General features: G+C 32.6%; 1 protein-coding gene across 2 annotated transcripts in view; it reads left to right on the top strand.

Annotated features, from left to right (window-relative positions):
* LOC142332043 (transient-receptor-potential-like protein) overlaps positions 1 to 15,627 on the top strand; it is a 190,276-nt gene that overhangs the window by 20,938 nt on the left and 153,711 nt on the right. The gene's annotated exons all lie outside the window — the stretch shown is intronic.

The following is a 15,627-nucleotide window of genomic DNA, read 5'->3' as shown; positions in this document are numbered from 1 at the left end:
GCATTTAATTTTCCTCCAAAACAGTAGTCGACAGAGAAGCTTTCGGTAACCAAAATCGCTACCTTTTCAGCTTCACTGCGAATTTATCATCGAGTGTAATAAATATTAATGTCCTATCGCAAGTACAAAAAATTTGTTACCTTTAAATAATTTTTCTCATTGAAATCACAAAGCAACGTATAATAAAAAATGTAAAACTTTAATTAATGTTTTTTTTTAACTTGAAAAAATTTGTATCGTGAGAGAAATAATTATTAACTAGCAGACCCGGAAATGCTTCACTACTACTATATATATATATATATATATATATAGAGAGAGAGAGAGAGAGAGAGAGAGAGAGTGAGAGAGAGAGAGTTTAAATGAACACAACTGAAAAGTTGATAAAAAATTAAAAAACTAAACTTCACAAATTTTACCTTTCGCTTATTCTCTTTCCCCTTTTCCCTTTCCAACTTTTCCCTTTCACCCTTCTCCCTCACTCCTCTCCCACTTTCCTTTTTATCCTTTCCCGTTTTCCCCTTTTCTCTTTTTCCCTTTTCCTCGTTTTCAATTTTCCCCTTTTCCCTTTTGCCCGCGCGTAAATCGGTCCATTAGTTTTTTGGTCTTTAGCGGACACACAGACGAACATGCCTTTTATATATATATATATAGAGTGAGAGAGAGAGAGAGAGAGAGAGAGAGAGAGAGAGAGAGTGAGTGGGGGAGAGAGAGTTTAAATGAACACAATTGAAAATTTGATAAAAAAATTAAAAAACTGAACTTCACAAATTTTACCTTTCACTTATTCTTCTTTTCCCTTTCCAACTTCTCCCTCAACTGTCTCCCAGTTTCCTTTTTTCCTTTTTCCCTTTGCCCGCGCGTAAATCGGTCCATTAGTTTTTTGGTATTAAGGGGATGCCTTTTATATATATATATATATATATATATATATATATATATATATATATAATAAAAAAGGCTGTTTGTATATTTGTTTGTTTGTTTCGTAAATGTCTCGACAAAATATTTCTTTTCACGTAACTAATATTCATATTCTGAATATGAACCAAATCGGTCCATAAATATAATTTTTCTAAATATCTCAACCCCAGCGCTATCTAGCGGGTTCATATTATGCAGAGATAATTCTTTCCTTGTATTCTGAATATGAGACAAATCGGATCATAAATATAATTTTTCGAACTCGACGCCAGCGCCACAAAGCGGGTCCAAACTAATTCAGCATGCCCCAACATGCTGGCATGCGTCCAACCATTCCTCAAAGTTTCAACGCTATCGGATGAACGGTTTAGGAAGGCATAAGAGACATACAGAGAGACAAAGATTCATTTTTGTATATGTAGATGTAAGTTGATTTATTGGGAAAAAACATACCTACTGAAACTAGAAATAAAATCTATTAATTCTAATTTTAGTGACTAAACAACACATTGTCCAATTTTAATAATATAATATTTAAAAACAAAAACTCATAAAAATTCCATTATTCTTTAAAGTTTAATTTTATTTTTCAAAAATAATATCTCTGTTACTTTCCTGGCATCATAGATCTAGACTCTAAATCTATGCTGCAAAAGGGAAATTATAATTATAGATCAAAAATTGAAAATTACTTTTTTTTAATTTCTCAACGTTTCATGACCCAGGGATCCCCCTCAAAAAAAAGTGGAGATTAATGTAGTGTGTTGGTATGTTTGAAGTTTTTTTTTAACTTTCAACTGGATAAACCGATTTTGATGAAATTTGGCACAGAGAATAGGGCAATTTGTAAAAGTTTGGGATCAATATGTCCAAGGGGTGGAGTAAATACTTTCTCTATGTTCAAGTTTTTTTTAATTTCGCAAACATAACCCCACTTTATATTATGCTTAGTGCATAATTATCTTACCATCTAAAACATTCTTCCAAATTCTCCCCTTCCATAAAAACATCAAAGTACCTTTTTATTTACTCGAAATTTTTTAACCGAAATTTTTTTGTCTTTCTAAGCATAGCAGTAGTGCAAATAGGGCCCAAAAAATACTGTGGGAGGGTCAATATTGGACGTGTGGGAGCCGATCAAAGTTTAAACATTTTTTTTTCTATTTTTAAAACTTATTTTGGTTTATTTAAACTTTTATTAATAATTATTAATTATTAAAAAGAAATTTTAATTTTAACAAAAAAAAGAAATTTTAGCCAACCTTTTTCATCCATTTTTTTCATTTTTAGAGTATGCAAGACCAATACGTCAGGAAAGTATAACGATTTATACATGATTATTTAGTAAGGGATGGTAAAAAAAAACAATTTCTAAAAGAAAGATATTACATATAAAATAATAACACACTCTTGATTTAAACCATACTAATCACCAAACAGTGGATTTAGCGAAAGAAATGTAGTTATAGATATAATCTTTTTAAAATTTCACATCAGATTAGCGATTACAGAAAATTTAATGAAATAATATTATGGATATTCTGTTTAAAAAACTATAGTATATAATGAAACCGGTAAATTAATGTACAATTATAAAGAACAACGTAAACATTTTAAAGAAGATGAGAGAGAGAAACAAAAAAATAAAAATAAAAAGATTAAAAGTTACTAACAACTTTAATCTACTTAATTTAGCAAACTTGAAAGAGAAGTTTCAAAATTTAAATACAAAAAAGTTGTTGAAAACATTAAAATAAGCTGACTAATAAAATAGAATTAAAAAAAAGTAAAAAATATACGTTTAATTTATAAGGAAACATAAAAATAAATTGAAATAATTTTATAATGTATTACCGTAATATAAATGAGTAGGAGATAATCTTTTTTTTAAAAAAAAAAGAAGTGGATGACAGTCACATCCTGATATTTCATCCTTACTCAAACTTCCCTTCAATTGTTTTTAATGTGATGAACATAACATGATACAATTTTTTTTCATTAATATTAAAGTATTTTTATTTTATCTAAATTATAATAATAGAAAAAATAATCTATCAACGATTTAATTTTTATTATTTCGATTATTAAAACGCTTTATATTTCTTATTTTAAGGACCGAATAGTACGGGGAATCGAGTTCGAGACCCGGCCAGACCGCGTTATATTTTTACACTTCAAATATTCTTCATTTGCCGGCCTCCGTGGCGCGAGTGGTAGCGTCTCGGCTTTTAATCCGGAGATCCCGGGTTCGAATCCCGGTCAGGCACGGCATTTTCACACACGCCTACAAATCATTCAGCTTCATCCTCTGAAGAATGCCTAACGGTGGATCCGGAAGTTAAATTAAAATAAAATAAAAAATAATAAATGAAAAATATTCTTCATTTATTTAATTCTAAATCTCATCACATCACAGCAGACAACAACAGATATACGTCAGTGCTTCCAACCTTTTAAATATTATCAAAATTAAACAAACAAAAAAAAAATTAATATTAAAAGTGTAAAAAATAATTTGGTCGGCTACCCTGTGGAATTTCAAATTCCCGGTCCGAAACGACGAGAGAAAAGAGAATTTCTCCCGTTCAAAAAAAAAGGTAAATTCCAAGATGGCGGACTGCAACATTAGCGCTACTTGTAGTGACAGGGATTACTATTAACACAGTATGGCTGCATTATACGAACGTCGTGCTACCTATTCCAGACCAGCCGGAATTAGGTACCACGAATTAAGAAGTAAATACGAAATTGCCATTCCAGATACATTGGCAATTTCTACTAGAGAAATACCGCCATGGCTCTTGCCAGCGGTAAATACAAGGTTGGATCTCTCTCAAGGAGAAATAAAAAAGAAACCAGCAGTGATCATCCAGGAGGAATTTTTGGCAACCGTCAGTAGATACGAAGAACATATTAGAATTTATACTAACGGTTCTAAAACCGAACATGGTGTTGGATGCTCGATATATGTAAATGGAGAAGCCCACTTTTGGAAACTGCCAGATGTGGCCAGTGTCTACACGGCAGAACTCACTGCAATTCAGCAAGCTCTTCGGTATACTGAACACTATTGCGAAGAGAGAGTGCTAATATGTTCCGATTCTTTAAGTGCACTTGTCGCAATTCGGAACAATAACATTAAGGATGTCCTAATTGCAAACATCCTGTCCATTTTATACGTTCTAAATCAACGAGGACAGCGATGCGTATTTGTATGGACTCCGGGGCATGCTGGTATTACAGGTAATGAAATCGCAGACGAAGCTGCCAGAAAGGCAACAGTCTGCGATGATTTGGATGCATTTCCTGTAAGAGTGGCAGATGTTAAAAACCGTCTAACAAACATAGTAAAAAACAAGTGGAACGCTGAATGGAGGAGTTTAAATACAAAATTAAACTCAGTAAAAACTTCTCCTTATAAATGGAAAAGCGACTATAAGTTGACTCGCCGTGAACAAGTAGCGGTGACCAGACTTAGAATCGGTCATACGCGATTAACAAATTTATATTTGTTAACCGGCGAAGTGAGACCAATGTGCGGTGTTTGTAATAAAACACTGACAATCAAGCATCTAATAGAAGAGTGTACCATATATGAGGACCTCGGAAAGAGGTTCCGTCTTAAAAATAATATTAGTGCTGATCTGGATAATGGAAATGAAGAAAATATAGTTGTATTTTTACACGCCAGTGGATTTCTTAAAAGTCTATAAAATGAAAGTTTAAAGCTCTGATAAAAGAATCTCTAAGCGGTAGTTTTATATATATATATATATAAAGAAAGAAATGGTATTGATAAGTTGAAATTTTAATTTCATGGTCTTTTGAGAACCTTATATCAAATTTTAATATCGGGGCCCTTTACACCCCGTAAGTGTTTGTGATTGTCCTTGTCTTTTATGTCTTAATGTATATTGTGAAGTTTGTGTTTTTAAATAAAATGTAAGGGCCCTTTACACCCTTACATATGACGATCCTGATGGAGATAATAATTTCTTTTAAAGAATGTGACGAGGGCTAATGACCTTAGCAGTCGATGCCCATAAAAATTCAGAGCGTTTTTTTTTTGTTTTTTTGGGTGGGGTTGCAATTTTGCAAAAAAACTTTTTGTTTGCAAATATCGTTACATTTTAAACGTCTACAAATGCGTCTAAGAAAAATATGACTTTAATTAGGTCATATTAGTAAGGTTACCCTCAGTATGTCTTACTCTACAGCCTCATCTACTTGTCATTTTATGTTGAAAATGTAATGGCAGTGGTGCTCCATAAATAGAAGTAATCTGACCAAATTTGGTCAAAATCGGTCGAGTAGTTCTGGAGATGTAAGGTAATTTAGAAGCCGATACCGAACAGATATAAATTAACATCCGGATAATTTCCGCCCGGTTTTTTGGGACCCTTACGTGTGTCAAAATGTCGAAGAGCCTGTGAAAATCGCATATGCCCAAATTGGACCGATTACAATACTTTCCCTTCTACAGCTATAGCGCTATCTAGACGGGAAAGTAAAATGAAAATTCTGTCGAGAAGGTTAAGTACGAATCGGTCATACGTTTTTGAATGCAGAAATGCATTCCGTAGAAATTTATCATAAAATTACTGTCGTATTTATGAGAATATAATGAAACTGAAGGAAATTATGTCGTTTATTTACGGCATGAAGAATATCTAACTGTTCGTGACGAGCAACGCTAAGGTCTCCCTATTCTCATTAGCTGAAAGAGCAGATCGACAGACGCTTAAATAAAACCGGTGTTTCATGTTAAGACTATCTGAGAGAAATTTTCCTGAATTTTCACGGTCTTAGTTACGTGAAAGTGATGACGACGTCAACACAGCTGTTCGTGAGTAGCTTAACGGACTGACGGCAGACGTCTTTGACGATGGCATACAAACACTAGTGCCTCGATTTAAAAGATGCTTGAACTTAAGAAGTTACGATGTGGAAAGATTAGTTTAAAAAATGTTGATTATGATGCATATATTAGTGTTAAAATAGATACAATACATTTGTTATAATAGAAAGCAAAAACAGATGATTATTTATTTTATTGATTTCAAAAAAAGCGTACGATTGCATACATAGGCCTTCGATGTTAAAAATTCTGAGAAATCTCGGATTGGATCCTAAATTGGTAAATATGATCGGTTTAACATTGACAAATACAAAATCTAAAGTGAAGTTTCGTGGTGAATTTTCCGAGCCTTTTAACATAAAATCCGGACTGAGACAAGGCGACGGACTTTCGCCTTTATTACTTAATTGTGCACTAGAATTTCTGATGCGCGAACGGTTTAAAATTAATCCAAAAAATATTCACATAAGATACAAAAGAGATAGCTTAAATTTAAATCGCCTAGGATTTGCCGACGACTTAGCTTTATTAACTAACAGTATCGCAGAAGCCAGAATACAAATAACAAGTATAGAAGAACTTGCGAATAAAATTGGACTTAAAATTTCTTACGAAAAGACTAAAATGATGGCTATAGCTCCTTTAGTTATTAATTCTGTGAATATTAATGGAAACAAAGTAGAACTTGTAGAAAAATTTTAATATCTTGGACAGATCATTACTTGTAATTGTAACGAAAAATGAAATTGAACCGGAAGACTTAATAAATTATTTAAAGTGCTACAAGTAACCAAAGATACTTAGGACAAAAAATCGCTCTTGATTAACACTAAAATTAGACATTACAAAACTGTGGTTAAACCAGTAATTACTTACGCGAGCGAGACTTTATTTAGATTAAATCAGAGAAATAGGACTGAACCTTTGCTTTGAAGTTGAACGCAGGATTCTTAGAACCTGCATAAACAAAAAATATAAACACGAAAATCAGTACAACAGATTATCGCCTAATAAATTTCTGTACGAAAACTTGGAATCCTTAATTGATACTATGAAAAAGAAGTGAATTTCTTTCTGTACACACTTGTTAAGATTACCGCAGGATAGGATTACTAAGAGAATTATCAATCAATTTTGGTCTTTAAAAAACCCTCCATTACGGATCAAAGAAATTAAAGAAGACATGCAATTACGAAGATTTACTTAATAAATTCGAAAAATAAAAATTTGTTATCAAAGATCCGAATACCAAATTTAAAGTAAGAACTTTTAATTATACAAAAAGGGTTTATTCAGAAGAGGATCGTAAAGCAAAATCATTAAGAATGACTAAATATTGGGAGAAAGTAAAAGCTAAGAACTTAAAGGCCAAAATATCGGCAAAAAAGACTTGAATTATTCTGACTAAAGTGGTCCTTTGCGGGCTTAAAAAAAAAACAAAAAAAAAACGGTTCTTACTTTCTGGACGACCCTCGTATAAATATTCAACGAATAATAAACATCCCGTGCCAGGCTTATTAAGAAAAGTTAACTGATTTCCCGTTTCCAATTTTACCGAACCTAATAAAAATATACTGATCGTACATCAATATCCCTGATTCATCCTAACTGAAAGTGATATTTAGTTCTAAAAAGACACCTAGTCTCTTTTTCATCGGAGAGACTGAATATATAATAAACATCATTACATCCATAAAAAGAACTCTTAATTAATTGATACAGCTTATACTCAAGATATTTTACATTCTTTATGCTATATTAAAGCCTATAACGTATAGTGGCTTGTAATAGTACAAGTTAATGTACGTCTCTTTTCGTTACGGTACAGTAATACATAACAAAGTAACGCTCGGTCAACTCAGTAAGGAAACAAAATCAATATTATATAATATTTTATTAAACAATTCAATACATTAAACAAACATAAAGCTTTTATTTTAATGCATATTTTTTTTTTTTTTTTTTTTTTAAGTTAATATACTAAAAAGTATTATAACCAATATTTTTTTAACTATAAAAAAAAGGTAAAAAGCTTTTAAAATAAAAACAAATTAATAAACAACAATGGGATGGGATTAACCCAGTACTCTTTTATATATTAATAATAATAAAACAATAAAACCATGAATTTTAATAATAATCTATCGATTACCCGCAAACCCAACAATCAAGAATCTTTTAAGGAAAATTTATAAGTTAATAATACTTGGAAATAAATTTTTGAATATATTATAAAATATAATAAATTAAAAAATATTTTAGATATTTTAAAACCTTTTAACTAATGTATCTGTTCCGAAAATCATGTACATTAATGGTTCCCAAACTTTTCCGAGTCGCGGCACCCTTTTTCAATTAAAATTTTTCCATGGCGCCCTACCCTAAGTAAAAGTATGACTACTCGCAAGTAAGAGATACAAATAAATAAAACTCGTTTACCTTCATTATTATTTAACTTCATTACCATTAAATTAATAGTTATAAATATCTTGATTCAATTAATTAATGAAGATTTTACAATATTTCGCGGCGCCCCTGTGAAGAAGCCGAAGTGCACAGTTTCGGGGCGCCGAAGTGCACAGTTTCGGAATCACTGGTGTAGACTAATGTTATTAAGCAGTGTTAAATGATTGTTAACAAGTAAATATAAATATTTAAGTTGTCCTCAACCAGTATAAAGCAAACAGAACATGTTGCATGAAATTTTTAATTATGTGTAGGACAACAAATTCTTCTCCAAACGCAGCGCATGCGCAAATCAAAGCTGTTTTATCGGATAATCTCTACAGTTGTAGATGGTAGCCATATAGTGATAATCATATACTTACAGCAATTCACTGATTTGATAAAACTTTTATCTTTCAAGCTTTACTAACCAACGCGATTCAACCCGATAATTATACGGATGCATATAAATTTCTTAGTAAAGGGGTAATATTTTTAAATTTTCGTTTTTTAATCTATTTTTTTTTTTTTTTTGAAGTGAAACTTCTACAGCAAGAGTAACACAGTTTGAGAGCGTTACGAAATATGTAATGCCTTGAAGCAAGACGAGTAGGAATCACAGTAGGCACGCCAGACATACGAGAGAGAAAATGGTGGAGGTACCTTAGATTTATTGGAGATAGTATAGTTGTAACCACCGGGTTGGTTTAGTGGTGATCGCATCTTGCCAAATCCAGCTGATTTGGAAGTCGAAAGTTCCAGCGTTCAAGTCCTAGTAAAGTCAGTTATTTTTACAGGAATTTGAATACTAGATCGTGGATACCGGTGTTCTTTGGTGGTTGGGTTTCAATTAACCATACATCTCAGGAATGGTCGAACTGAAATTGTACAAGACTACACTTCATTTACACTCATACATATCATCCTCTGAAGTATTATCTAAAGGTAATTACCGGAGGCTAAACAGGAAAAAGAAAAAGAAAGAAAGGTGGAGAACAGCAGCCGTGACAGGACCTGCCCTAATGGCAAAACACTGTGAGTGAATACTTCCTGGTATCATAGCTAAAGAGCTATGCTGCAATAAAGAAAGTATGATAATCAATAAAAAAGGAACATATACAAGGAAGAAAGTATTGCTAGAAATCTGTTCAGATATCGTACAAGTAGATTGTTCTTTTCATCGAGTACTTTATCCGTAAATTTTTAAGATAATGAAGAATTAACAATAACAGGAACTAGAAATTAGTCAACGATGAATACAAGTGGACTTAATATTCAATATAGTAGATTTTTTTTTTATTTTTGTCTTCAGTCATTTGACTGGTTTGATGCAGCTCTCCAAGATTCCCTATCTAGTGCTAGTCGTTTCATTTCAGTATACCCCCTACATCACCCTCTACATCCGACATCCCTAACAATTTGTTTTACATATTCCAAACGTGGCCTGCCTACACAATTTTTCCCTTCTACCTGTCCTTCCAAAATTAAAGCGACTATTCCAGGATGTCTTAGTATGTGGCCTATAAGTCTGTCTCTTCTTTTAACTATTTTTTTTCCAAATGCTTCTTTCTTCATCTATTTCATCTATTCCTTACACTCTCTCTCATTTTCTGTTTAGCCTCCGGAACCACCGTAAGGTATTACTTCAGAGGATGATGTATATTAAAAGTAAATGAAGTGTAGTCTTGTACAATATCAAGTCGACCATTCCTGATATATTTGGTTAATTGAAACCTGAACACCAGAGAACAACCGGTGTTCTTTGAATGGATAAAAGGATGAATAAGAATATGAGGACTGTCTAAGTACAGTCTCAGTTCGATCATCCATGAGATGTGACGTTAATTGAAGCCCAACTACCAAAGAACACCGATATCCATGATCTATTATTAAAATCCGTATAAAACTGCCTTTAATAGAATGTGAAGTTTACAACTCTCGACTTCGAAATCAGCTGTTTAACGATGACGAGTTCACCGCTAGACAACCCGGTGGTTAGATTTCCTTTTTACAATGCCATATATATTGCATAGAAGTACCAATTACATAGAAGCACGTGACTTTCCACTCACACAATTTTCTTTATGTTTTTCTTCTTTTCCCAAACACGGTTAAATTTAAAAGCCTGTTTCGACATCCGTCTACGTAATTGGTGGTCTACCTCTATCTCTTCTACTATACGGTCCGTGATTTTTTAGTCTGACTGGTAGTCACTCCTCCGACATTCTTTCCACATGTTTCCACCACTTAGACCTGTATAATTTTTATCAAGTAATGAATGAGGTCGCTTGTAATTCTCGCCTTATATCCTCATTTCTCTGTCGATCTCCAACCAGCCTTCGCTCTCAAAAACCTCATTTCTACAGCCTGTATTAAAGATCCTTCCCGCACCGTTGCGACCCACGCTTCACTTCCGTCATTTTAAATAAGTATATGGCCATTGTCTTATAAAATTTTATTCTCCTTTCTCCCAAAGTTTTATTTTTTAACATTTTATATATAATACAGTATATAGATCCAAATTTAAATAATTTGTTAACATAATTATCCTATAAATTGGACACGTCACAGCAAAGATAATTAAAATTCGATACGTGTTCAAAAACGACGTTACTATCCTAGATCTAACATGATGCTGACCCAAAAAGTCATTTACAAAAAGGCATCATTTAATAATTATCCATTTTTTTATAAAATATAAATATACATTTAATTATAAAATTACAGGGGTATGTTACATCAATAGAATACAATTATTCTTTAATCTTTTTGGGTACATTTTTAAAATAACGCATTATGTTTATTTATAACTCAAAATTCTAAAATGAACCAAAATAAGTCGATATAAAATAAGCTATTTCCGTTAGTATTTTAATCTGATAGTGAAATCCTGTATTTCCTAAAAGGAAATACTGTGGTAAAATTATGTGTAATCAGATTAAAACTTGTTATAAATTATATTATATCTGATATTATATAATATTAGACCCGTTTTAAATAACAATCTTATATTCTACAGTTAGTGTACGTACTATATAATTTTATATTTTAAATTACTAAAATATAGTTAGGTTAATTAAGAAAACTTTACTGCATTTTACTTAATTTTTGTTATTTAAAATAAAAATTATAATCTGTCGTTACTCATGAAGTAGAACGACTAAGTACTAAAGTTTATACTTTTACATATATATTTCGAATTACCCTCTACGGAATATGTTGGATTAATAATATTTTATGTGGTTGTGCTTTCTTCCCTTCTTCTACCCCTATTTTGGATTTTTTTTCTTGGAACCTTAGAGTTTTTAACGTTTAGTGTTACTCTAAAATAGGTTATATTTTCAATCATTTAATTTGTAATACTTAATTCATTCAAAACTTTTTTTTAATCATTTGTTCAGAGTTTATCTATTTTTGAAGAATTCAAATATTTGTTTTATTTTTGTATTATTGTTCATTTTAAAGATATGACTAAAAAAAAAAATGATTTTGTCTTAATTAATTCATAATTAATTAATAAAAGAAAGAATTAATTCCTATTTCTTTTATTACTTATCGTTAAGGTTTCAGCTGCCTATTTGAGCTTCCGGTTTTATTACCGATTTATATGTCTAATCTTTAATTTTCATGTTAGTAACCTCTTGTCATAAACAGCGTTCAGAAAGTTGCTGTGCAGTATGCTTTCGAATTACGAGGTGAATTCTATTTTTTCAGCGTTAGGTTGGCAGTCTACGGGTTCGTTGGGCACCCATCGGGTTGGACTACTGGTTAACGCGTCTTCCCAAATCAGCTGATATGGAAGTCAAGAATCACAGCGTTCAAGTCCTAGTAAAGCCAGTTATTTTTACACGGATTTGAATACTAGATCGTGGATACCGGTGTTCTTTGGTGGTTGGCTTTCAATTAACCACACATCTCAGGAATAGTCGAACTGAGAATGTAATCCACTGAGGTGGAAATGCGCTTCGTCTGACACCCACAGTTCGTGAACATTCATCATTTATGAATGTTATCATTTATCGTTATCATTTATCTTCAGAAGCATTACATAACAGAATTGTGCTCGCACAACTGCATCGCTCGGTTTCAGTTCCTGGACAATCTGCAACTTGTATGGATGGTATTGCAAGTCCTTCACTAACATTCTTCGAACACTTGAACTATGCGATTGTAAAGATGTTGAGAGACGACGGATTGACCGATGTGGACTTAGTGTGACAGCATCTTGTAAAGCTTGAACATTCTGTGGTGTACGGACGGTTCGCTCACGGCCTGGAGATTTCTTTTTCATTGCCGAACCGGTTTCCTCAAAATTAAATATCCGTGTTTTAATTGCATGTGCTGATGGAACACGGTCGTGCCGTCCCAGATTAAAATGACGGCGAAATTCACTACACGCTCCCTCCACACTATCATTGTTTTTGTAAAACGCTTTCATAGCAAATGCACGTTGCACACCGCTCCAAGGATCCATGACAACTAAATGGCAGGTTAGGTTAGAGAGGCTGGCGCCACTTATCAAGTGGTACCAATCGCCCACGGTACCAATACAACTTTCAAAATTTCCCGTTACTTTGAATCACCTGTATATCAGTGAATAAAATAATCTAAAATTTTGTCGTTTTATAAGTTTTTTACTTTAAAGAGACGTAAATAAAAGTTAAACAAATATATTTAAATTAACTGTAAATTATCTGCAAAAAAAATTTATTTCAGTGCTCCCAACTCCAAAAAAATTTTTTTTTCAGACGGACGTTTATGCGTATGTATGTATGTTGACCTGCGATTTTATAACTTTGGAACCCGTTGACCGGTTTTCTTCAAATTCGGTAGACAGGTACTAGATTCGAAACCCGCCGGGTTAATCTAGCGGTAAACAAGTTGTAGTAAATCAGCTGATTTTGAAGTCGAAGTTCTCAGGTTCAAATCCTAATAATTGTAGTTAATCTGGCTTAATTTTACAAAAATCAGGGCGAAATCTTTCACCAGCCGAAATTAGCTAACTAACTTATGTTTATACGAACGTTTTCCTTTATTTTTACAAATAACGGTCTTGAAATACAGGTCTTCGTGAATAACTCTGTTCATAAATATTTCATTTTAAAAGATTGTTTTTTAATATTTATTAGAAATCAATTTTTTTAAACGGTTATTATTACTACCTTGTACGAAATAAAGGAAGTATTGTGATCGCGAAAAATTTCGGTTTTCAGATTTCAACGTAAATATACATTTTGACCATCCTTGAATCGATTTTGACTAGTTCTGGCGTGACGTCTATATGTACGTATGTATCTCGCATATGCGGTTGACGATGTCGAACACACCATTTTCGTGTGCAGACGATGGGAAGAACATAGTATAAATGCAGGACTGATGCATACCCGACCGGAGCAGCTCTCAGAGTGGCTCTTGGCTATGTCCGGAAATTGGCATAATTTTGCAATATTTGCAAGAGCAGTCCTCAGAATAAAAGAAGATGATGCAAGACGACTGGGATACTGAGGGTTTTAGTTTATAGCAGGGCTAAGCGGACAGCCCGTTCCTAAGGGCTCACATGCCCTGATGTGTGGGTTCCCGTGATGGAGCAGGGACTCCTGGGGTCCGTTAGGTCTGGATTAATGAAAAGACCGAGACCCGGCCGGCGGTGTGGGTTCCCGGATACGCTTTGGCGGCTTCGGTTCCTGCGCCGTCGGTTTGAGGCTGGCAAAAGATAAGACCGAGACCCCGTCTCCGGCGGGGGGGCTGGGAACGGCATAGCCGGGCCTGGTTTCTTCCGTTGGAGATTACAGGCCCCCCGAATCCAGTATACTTAATTGGATGTCCGGCTCGGGGATGTAGAAAAAAAATATATCTTGCATAACTCAAAAACGATTAGCTGTGGGATATTGGATTTAGGACTGTTGTAACATCCAGTTGTGCAGCTCCCCTTTTGATTGCAATCGAATGAACCAAAAGTGTCCAAAAAAAGCCCAAAATCCAAAAAAAAGTTCGGTTTTTGGACTTTTCTTAACTGAGTAATGAGCTCTTCTTTGAGAACTTTTCAACGATATAACATAAGTGTATTTATTTTCATTGGTTCCATAGTTATAGCCAAATAAAACTTTAATTAATGAAATATTTGGATCTTACAAGGGGAAGGCACATCGATTTGGATCAGACCTCACTTCTTTTTATTAATTTAAATATATTGATTTATTAATAATTATTAACCTCTGATTGTAGAAATGTGTTTACGATAATTAATAATTCAATAATAACAATTAAAAAAAAAATATCAGAAATTATTAATATAATACAAAATTTCATATATTAATATAATATATGAAATAATAAAATTTTATGTACTTTTAAAAATGTGTATATGTAATTTAATAGGTGTAAAAGGAAGTCATGTGGTGTCCACATCAGACCTTTTTTCTTTTTTATACATATTATTTTGTCTGAAAGATAATATATAATGATGAGGGATGGTAGCACAGCAAACAGAATCAGATTGAAGCCGGGAGAGTTCAACAGCTGATCTTGAATAATTAAATATTTCCGAACGTCATAATGTCTTTATCTATCCAACTTTTATTTAAAACTTATTATATACCTTTTTTCTTAATTAACAAAATCAATTGAAATTAATTAATTTATTTTTTCAGTATAATATTAACCAAATTATATTTAGTAGTTTCTTATACATCGATATTATGATAATACAATATTAGCAGGTATATTTATATACTTTTATTCCTTAAATCATTTGGTTTTTTTTTTTTTAAAGATTCTATATTAAGCATCAATCCAGTGCCAAGAAAATTGAACATAAATGATTTTATATATTTTTCGTAATCCGATTATATTTACACCATCCTCTTTACCATACATTCCCGCGAAATATCATTTTATAAATACATTTTTGATGTTTTAATGTCAAAACAACTTAAACCCTGAAAATCTTTTTTATTCCTACAATATTTTTATTTACTTTAAATTTCAGTATTTTTTTATTTATATATATATTTATTTATTCAAATGTCAGTCGTAAGTATATATTTATATATAATTTTACGTGAAAACACATGTAAGTATTTTCTACAACAATCCGTTTAATTCTTTTACCTAAAGAATGACAGAGTGGTATAATGTCAGCCTTTCATCCGAAAGATCCCGGGTTCGAACTCGGTTACACTTGGAGATTTTCATATACTAAAAAATTACTATTTCATATACTCCCAACCGTAAGCTTTGAGCTTATCTCAGGAATCAAAGAAAAAGGTGTTACATAAGGATTAAATACGCTGATGAAAATGTCTGCCGAGGAATTAATATTGGCATTTTCTACAGAGGCCAAAGTGATGTCTGTGCTCTTATCAAGTTTAGAGGGTCTAAAAGATGACCTCCAGTAAATC

This window comes from Lycorma delicatula, chromosome 11 (genome assembly GCF_047948215.1).
Source record: "Lycorma delicatula isolate Av1 chromosome 11, ASM4794821v1, whole genome shotgun sequence".
In the NCBI taxonomy this organism is placed as follows: Eukaryota; Metazoa; Arthropoda; class Insecta; order Hemiptera; family Fulgoridae; genus Lycorma; species Lycorma delicatula.
Note: the sequence above shows the minus strand (reverse complement) of the source record. Positions and strands in the feature narration are given on the sequence as shown.